Genomic DNA, 8,146 nt, shown 5'->3' with positions numbered 1-8,146 from the left:
GTTTGATAGAATTCCCCAGTTGGGAGTTTTTAATGACCTCAATTTCTTTATTTATTTTTATTTTTTAGATCTTCTCAAGTACAATTTTTCGTAGTATTCTGCTATTATCCTTTTTATTAACAATGGCTCTGTTGTGAGATCATCCATATCATTTTTATGCATGTTATCTGCATCTTCTCCTTTTCTTTTGTCAGATTTGCCAATGATCTTGTGGATGTTTGTTTTCTTAATGGTGACTTTTGATAAAGGAATTTTAATTTTGATGAAGTCCTATATATTTATTTTTCTAAATGGTAAATTAATTTTTAGTTAAATTTTGTTTTATGCGTGAGATGGGGTGTAAGATCCATCATTTTTCTTTAAATTACCTATTTGTTCTAACACCTTTGTTGAATACTTAATTTATCCATTACTTGTTTTGGTGCAATAGATTAACCACATATATTTATATGGATGCATGCCTGTAGTACCCCAAAATTTAAATTCAATAGGAATCTTGCAAGCAAAATTATATTATTGTTATTATTAGATATTTTAAGCTTGGTTAATAATCCATTTAAAATATTACCTCCATCTGAATATGATTTGTTGTTATTATTATTAAGTGATGTGGAGTTGGTTCCAAGTCCTAGCTACCCTGCATAGCATTTCCAAGGCTTTTATTAAATCCTTGCTGGAATACAAAGTCTTATCTTTCTACTGCAGAATGACTAGTGGGCTCGAATAATGGATCTAGTAGTTCTCAGTCTAGTGCTTATTGTATGGAGTCACCATGCTGTATACTCACAAATATATAAGGGTTTGCTAGAGGCTATTGGTACATGGGTATTTGTTTTTACTGCAAACACATTTGTAAATGTGGTGGAGCATACAGTGAGCAAAATGATGAAACTTTCTTAGATATTATCAAACATCTTAAGGCAATGAGTTGCAGAAGCTGGGGCCCAGGACCATAGTTTCAGGAGACACAGTAGTCAATTGTTATAGCATAGATCACAAAGACAATGTTTTATATCCTACTTTGGTGAACAGTGCCTGAGTTCTTAAAAGCTTATGAGTGGCCCTCTAAGGTGCAAGCATTGTTCTTTCCCTGTGCAGAAGAAAGAAGAGTGAGGAGAATTGAAGATGCTTAGAGCCAATTTGTTCAACATACTAATGGAACAAGTGAACATCTGTTTCCATGACTGAGGCCAGAAGAACTAGATGATGTACAGCTATCACTACCAACTGCTCTGAAAAGGATCACATAAGAAAGTCTCAGATAGAGTGGGAGAACATTTTGAGTTTTGTTTCCCATTTTGAATATTATGTTGTTGATAAGTGCCATCAAGTAGGTTTCAATTCATAACAACCCTGTATAGGGTTTCCAAGGAGCAGCCGGTGAACTTGAACCACCAACCTTTTGGTTCAAAGCGACTTTGCAGTCCAGTACACTAGCCCACAGTGCCACACAGGACTCCATATTTTTATAATATTCCTAAATCCATTTAAGGAAGGAGATTTTTTTTCCCAAATAAAATAAAAACACTTTGTTCATATTTGTGGCTGACTACATAAAAATATGAAGAATATTTTCATAAATAGAATATGAACTGCTGTAAAAAGATGCTTATAGAATATTACATGGGACAGAACTCATTTTTGTATAAGAAACTTACACTAGATCTCATATTAATTGGTCTATTCCCACATGTCTTTTTTTAGAGCAAATTTACTCTGATTTTAGAGCAAATTTACATTGGTTTGCAGTGTTTTCCAGTGCACAACAAACAAATGTGCTTTAAAAGTTCATGTGAAATTTCTATTGTCTTTCAACACCATGTTTATATGGATTTTTTTGAAGCCCCCTTGTACTAATGGTATATAGTACAATGTTACAAAAGAAAGAATGTTTATAATATGAAGTCCTAAGATTTTTTTTTAATCTCTATATGTACACAACGTAAGTCCCTGGATAGTGCAAAAAAATGGTTAAATGCTCTATTGCTAACAGAAAAGTTGGAAGTTTGAGTCTATCCAGAATTTCCTCAGATGAAGCACCTGATAATCTACATTTTAAAACTCAGTAATGAAAACTCTATAGAGTACAAGTTTTGACATACACAGGATCAAAATCAGTGAGAACTGATTCTCAAGAGGTAGAGTAGTTGCTATTGTGACACTGTGGGTCAATGCACCGGGTTACAAAGTTGGTTTGAACCAAAAGCTCAGGAGTTCAAGCTCACCAGCCACTTCTGGGAAACCCTATACAGGCTTGCTGTGGGTCAGAACCAACTCAATGGTCCTTAACAACAATAGATATATGGAGTACTGGTGTGGTACTTCAGGATAATGCACTGGATTGCAAGGTCAGTTTGAGCTGCAAGTTTGGTGGTTCAAGCCCACCATCCGCTCTCAGAAACCCTCTATAGGGTCTCTATGAGTCAGAACTGACTCAATGGCACTTAACAACAACAACATAATAGACATACCATGTATATTTCCTCCTAAAACTCTATGGAGCTATTCATTTTAGTGCTGCATACTGTTCACTTCCTGTATAAAATGTTTAAAATATATTTCTCTCTTCTCAAACCATTTCATTCAAACTTCCTGAAATGCTTTACAAAATTATAAAAATGTTACTAATGCTAATGCATTTTTTAAATATTTAAAGTCCTAATAAAAGATGGTATTAGATACTTTACATCTCTAATAGACAATTTCCATTAGGTTTTACTATAACAGAAACCCCACAGGAGATGATAATAGACATGGAAGCTAAACTTAATGTTAATGAACTTTGTATGTTTATTAGATACTTTGTGGAGAGTTTTTGCATGGTGTGCAAGAGAGTGGAAGTACAACTCTAATTGTTCTTAATTGGAGATGCATAATTAATTCTCTTCATACTGCGCTAAAAATCCCAGTGTCTCTTACTTCAACTGTCCTCTAATTATGAAAAAAGGAACAATTGTGTCACAGTGATAATTTTTATCAAACTAAATTTTGACTCATGAAATATTTCTTCCTATAAAGTTATCAAGATATTTTTATATTGGTATTTGGCTACCCATAATTTCAATACTGAAATACAAGTTTTGAAAGAACAATTATAAGGACTTTCCTGATATATACCAACAATTTTTAAAGGCACTTAAATTAAATGTAACTCCTGGTAGGGTACTGTAGGATCAGCACTAAAGTGCGAACCATGAACTTAGCAGTTCAAACATCCCAACTACTCCTGGGAAACCTTATACAGGGTCACTACAAGTCAGAACTCTCAATTGTCCCAACAAAAAAAAACATAAATAAATAAAGTATATCATTTTAGGCAAGCGTGACACTGTAGGATCAACACGAGATGGCAAGGTTCAAACTCACCAGCCTCTTCTCGGAATCCTATACAGGTTAGCTATGACTCAGAACCTATTCGACAGCACTTAACAACAATAACAGTAACTGGATAAGTTAAAATTAAAGACTGAGTAATTTCTAAAAATACACTGAAAGAATTCACTTTTAAGAAGATTTTTGAAGCAATATAAATTCTACAATCGTTTGACAATTCTGAATAAATTATATTTATAATTTAATTTATATGCTGTTTTTCCCTCCAAATACTTAATTATCAATATTTACAATACTTGTATGATGGGTGGACAGAATTTATAAGTGCAGTAAAGTAAGCATGATTGTGTGGAAATAAAGGAAAAACAAAGCATGGTTTTGCAGCCATGAAACCATGTTAATTTTATTTTAAATCCATTTAAATACATTTCCAAATCAATAAGGGAATTGACTATAATCAAATCACATTGTGCTGTAATTTACTCTTTGAGCCTAAAATGCTGCCAAGAGGTTGCTCAGAGGCATGTCTTGAATATTATTAATTTGGGAGACCAATATTTGGGTGATTTTATTGGCACTTGCATATAAACGATGAAGAATTGTAGTATTGCTCCCCTAAGAAGTTACTTATAATTAAAATCTTAACTTAAAAGCAATTATATATGTCTTTAGCTACAAAAGGACAAAATCAATTTGTGAGTCGCCATTAAATCTTAGATGCTTCCATACATACTGTATATATTTTAGGTTTCTTCACTTAAATGAGGTTTGTTGTTGGTAAGTGCTGTTGAGTTGATCATGACTCATAGTGACCCTGTATTGTGTTTCCAAGGAGCAGTTGGTGGGTTTGAACCACTAACCTTGAGATTAGCTGTCTAGTTCTTATACTACAGCACCACACCAGGACTACTAATGAGGCTCACCAGTACAACAATGTAAAGACTTAAAAAAGATTATTTGTTTGTTTTTTTGTTTTTGAAATCCCTAGAGGAGGATATTTGAAACTCACCAGTCACTCCTTGGAAAGCCTACATAGGGTCACTGTGAGTCTGAAGCGACTCAACAGCACTAAACAACAACAACAACAAATTTAAAGAATTTGCTTAATTCTATTCTTTTATAATTTGTATATTTTCATGTATGTATATGCTAATAGCCATTATTATTTTATCTTCCCTGGATTACCTGAATATTATTTAGCTTATTGATTGACAATTACAAAGTTTAAAGGAAACATGGTCAACATTCTAATATTTCTCTCTTAAAATGAATTACTTTACATGACTTCTGATAAAACACAATCAGGTCAGATTCATTGAGCTACAGAGTGTGTACACCTGACCCTGCAGTGCTACAAAGTAGTTCCAATGTTAAAAGGTGAGTCTATGCCGATAATTAGTATTTTCCAATAACAAATTCACAATTCTGTTTTGTTTTTGTTTTTTTAAGACAGTAAAATCTAGTTTTTAAAAGGTACACCAGGAACTGTTTACAAAAGAGAAGGAGTGGAAGTGTAAAATGATGCAAAATCTAGAAACACTTTCCACCCAACAAAAGGATAAACAGAGTTGTATTAAACAAAAGGAAAAACAACCATTTTATTCACTGTTGTAGGCCCAGAATGTACATGGCTATTTGTTCTGAACACACACAGAGCTGGCTCCTAATAGATAATGACTAAGATTTGTTGAGTGACTAGATGAATAATGGCTGAAAAAATGAAATCAAATTATTCAGTATTAGAGTTGGTAAATTTTTAAGTGAACATGAGTTTAACTGAATATATTTAAAGGATTTTGGTGTTGCACTGACAGGTTATTTTTATTATAATTTATGGAATCATTTTTAAAACAATTTAATGAGATTAAATGCAGATTGAGTTGAGATGGCCTATCATTAGTGCCTTTCCCAATTTCACAAATGACTTCTTTTTGACATTTCATTTGAAATTACATATAAGTGCCATGATAAAATAATATCCAAGTTAGTGGGCTCCCCAAAAACAGGTAATTGAATTCTTGAGCTAACAGATTAAATGGAGATTCATACTAAACTATAAGATACTCATCTGTAGTAATTTTAACTACTATCCTCTTAAAAGAGTCCTGGTATGGCAATCTAGGATAAACACTGACTGCTAATACAAGGTTGGTAGTTCAAACCCATCAGTTGCTCCTTGAAATTTCTATACAGAGTCACTATGAATTTAAATATATTTGACTGCACTTAAGAACAACAGTAATATCCACTTGAAGACGCAGATATTCATTTTCTGACCAATATATACACATGAACATGAAGATCTATTCTTATCTGATCCCCTGAAAAACATTTTAGTTAAATCTACCACAGTCATTATAAAGAAACAAGAATATTTATGCTTTATTAAGTATCATTCTTGAAATGAAAATAATTGTTTTTTTTTAAAGAATGATACTTAATAATATAAGTATTTTTAATTTTATTTTCATACTCATATAAAAGGAGTCCTAGTCTGATGCTGTAAGAACACACTGAACTGATAAGAGTAAAGTTGCCGTTTCAAGCCAACCAGCTCCCCAGAAACCATATATGTCATATTTCAAGTGGTTAATGAGTCTCCTTCCAATTCTGTTGCAATGTTATATAATACAGCTTCTCAGATTCTTTGCTCTGTGCATTAATAGGGTAAAGGATAAAATTCTGGCTCACATCTTTCCTGATTTTAAACTATTCAGTACTTCCTTGTTCTTGTCAAGAAATGATTCTTATTCTATATACAGGTTCCTCATGAGCACAATTAAGTGTTTCATTAGATGTTAATACCTTATCCTTGCAATATTATTCTTAGTTTACTAAATTCACACAGCCAAATGTCTTTACATAGTCAATAAAGTACAAATAAACATATTTCTAGTATTCTACTTGTACGGGCAGGAGCTGAAAGCTTCAAAATGGCCACACGATTGTCAACCCAGAAGTCCTTCCTCAGTCTTTCTCCTTCCCCACCCCCCTCCAGCAAATATCGCGAACCATGCATAGCAGAGTTCTGTATTCCCACAGAGCAATTCCTGACCTGCAGAGGAGTAGCAGGCAGCTAGTTTCATCATTGTTTTATGGCTCCCTCCTAGAATTACATCCAGCAATAACACATTCCACTCACCACTCTCCTTTTTCCTTGGAATGTGGGCCTTGTTTACAACCCAGTCTAAAAAGGGACCATCAAGCCCACTTCGGTGCAGAACAACTTCATTGTCCAGCCAGCTGCCACTGGAGACAGTTACACCCAACCCTTGTCAGTTAGTTCTCTGTAGGCATAACCATTCTTTTATTTTCTTTTCTGTAATAAATTAATATATCTCAGATTGATTCCTGGTCTTTTTAAAGTCTCAGCAACTACAAACCAAGAAAACTCTTCCTTCTGGGCCAAAACCCCAACACTTCTCTGTATCTGAAAATGTTTCAGTGTTATTCATAAAGTTTTCAGTGGTTAACCAGTCAGGCTTGCTTCTTCAGTTTCCTAGTGTGTCTTATTCTGGAAGTTCTGCTCAAATCTGTCCACCATGGATGTCCCTACTGGTATTTAAAATACTGGTGTTGTAACTCCCGGGATTACAGCAACATACAAGCCACCACAGTAAAACAAACTGACAGACAAGTGATGGAGTCATCATTATTCCTTATAGAAAAGAATTGACTACACATAGATAAGGAGTCACAGAAATAATACCATATGATGCTTCTACTTTAAGCCAAGAAGAACCCAAATGGTTTCTGCCTGAAAGCCTCAGACAGAATCAACATGGCTAATGGACATCTTGATTTCAGATTCCCAGAATTCAAAACTGTGAAATAATAAATTTCTGTTGTTATAAATCACTCAGGTTATGATATATTATACAATAACCTTAGGAGACTAAGAAAGAACTTTGGTACTTACAAGTAAGGTTCTGCTGTAATAAGTAACTAAAATTGGAGAAGTCACTTTTGAATTGAATAATGGGTAAAGGCTGAAAGAGTTTTGAGGTTCTTAATAATAAATGTCTAAATTGCCTTGAAGAATCTGTCAGAGCATTATGGTTATTAAAATGCATTCTGATGAGAGCTTATAAAGAAATAAGGAGAGTTGTAGGGGAAGCTTCTATCATCATGAACAGAATATTACTAGAAATGTGGGACTTAAAATGTATGTTGTTGTTGTTGTTAAGTGCCATCGAGTCGGGTCCGACCCATAGCGACCCTGTACAGGGTTTCCGAGGGTGTAAATCTTTACGGGAGTAGAAAGCCTCATCTTTCTCCCGCGGAGCGGCTGGTAGTTTCGAACCGCTGACGCTAAGGTTCGCAGCCCGATACAGTTACTATATTCTGAATGGTCACTATGCATTTGCTAATAGTTTCTCTAGCTTGTTCAGCCTGTATACATCAGCAGTAACTTGTGTTCAAATAATGACTACAGTTATATCTTTTGATTCTTTTAAAATCATACTTTGCAACAATCTTAGAATCATAAAATAAGTGGTTATGGCTGTGTGAATCTATTTGGATTTAGGTTCCAACCAAATCATAATTCCTTTAAAGAGGCTATCCCAGTCACTGCAGAGGCAAAAACTGACAGATCCCAGCACTGTTACTGGTAACAAGAGTGTTACCACGTGGGATCAACAGGTAGTTAGAAACCATAGTTGCCAAAACTTCACTTTAAACCTTAAGTGATATAGTATCAAGTATCTTACCATTCAAGAAGGCTCACTTACTTTTATTCTCTCTCATTCAACCATTCAAACTTCTTAGGAATCCTGATAGCTACTCTGTCAGAAGCATGAATATTAATTGT

The sequence above is a fragment of the Chrysochloris asiatica genome, unplaced genomic scaffold, assembly GCF_000296735.1.
Source record: "Chrysochloris asiatica unplaced genomic scaffold, ChrAsi1.0 scaffold00063, whole genome shotgun sequence".
NCBI classification, from domain to species: Eukaryota; Metazoa; Chordata; class Mammalia; order Afrosoricida; family Chrysochloridae; genus Chrysochloris; species Chrysochloris asiatica.
The sequence above is the reverse complement of the archived record's forward strand: the minus strand, read 5'-3'. Positions refer to the sequence as shown.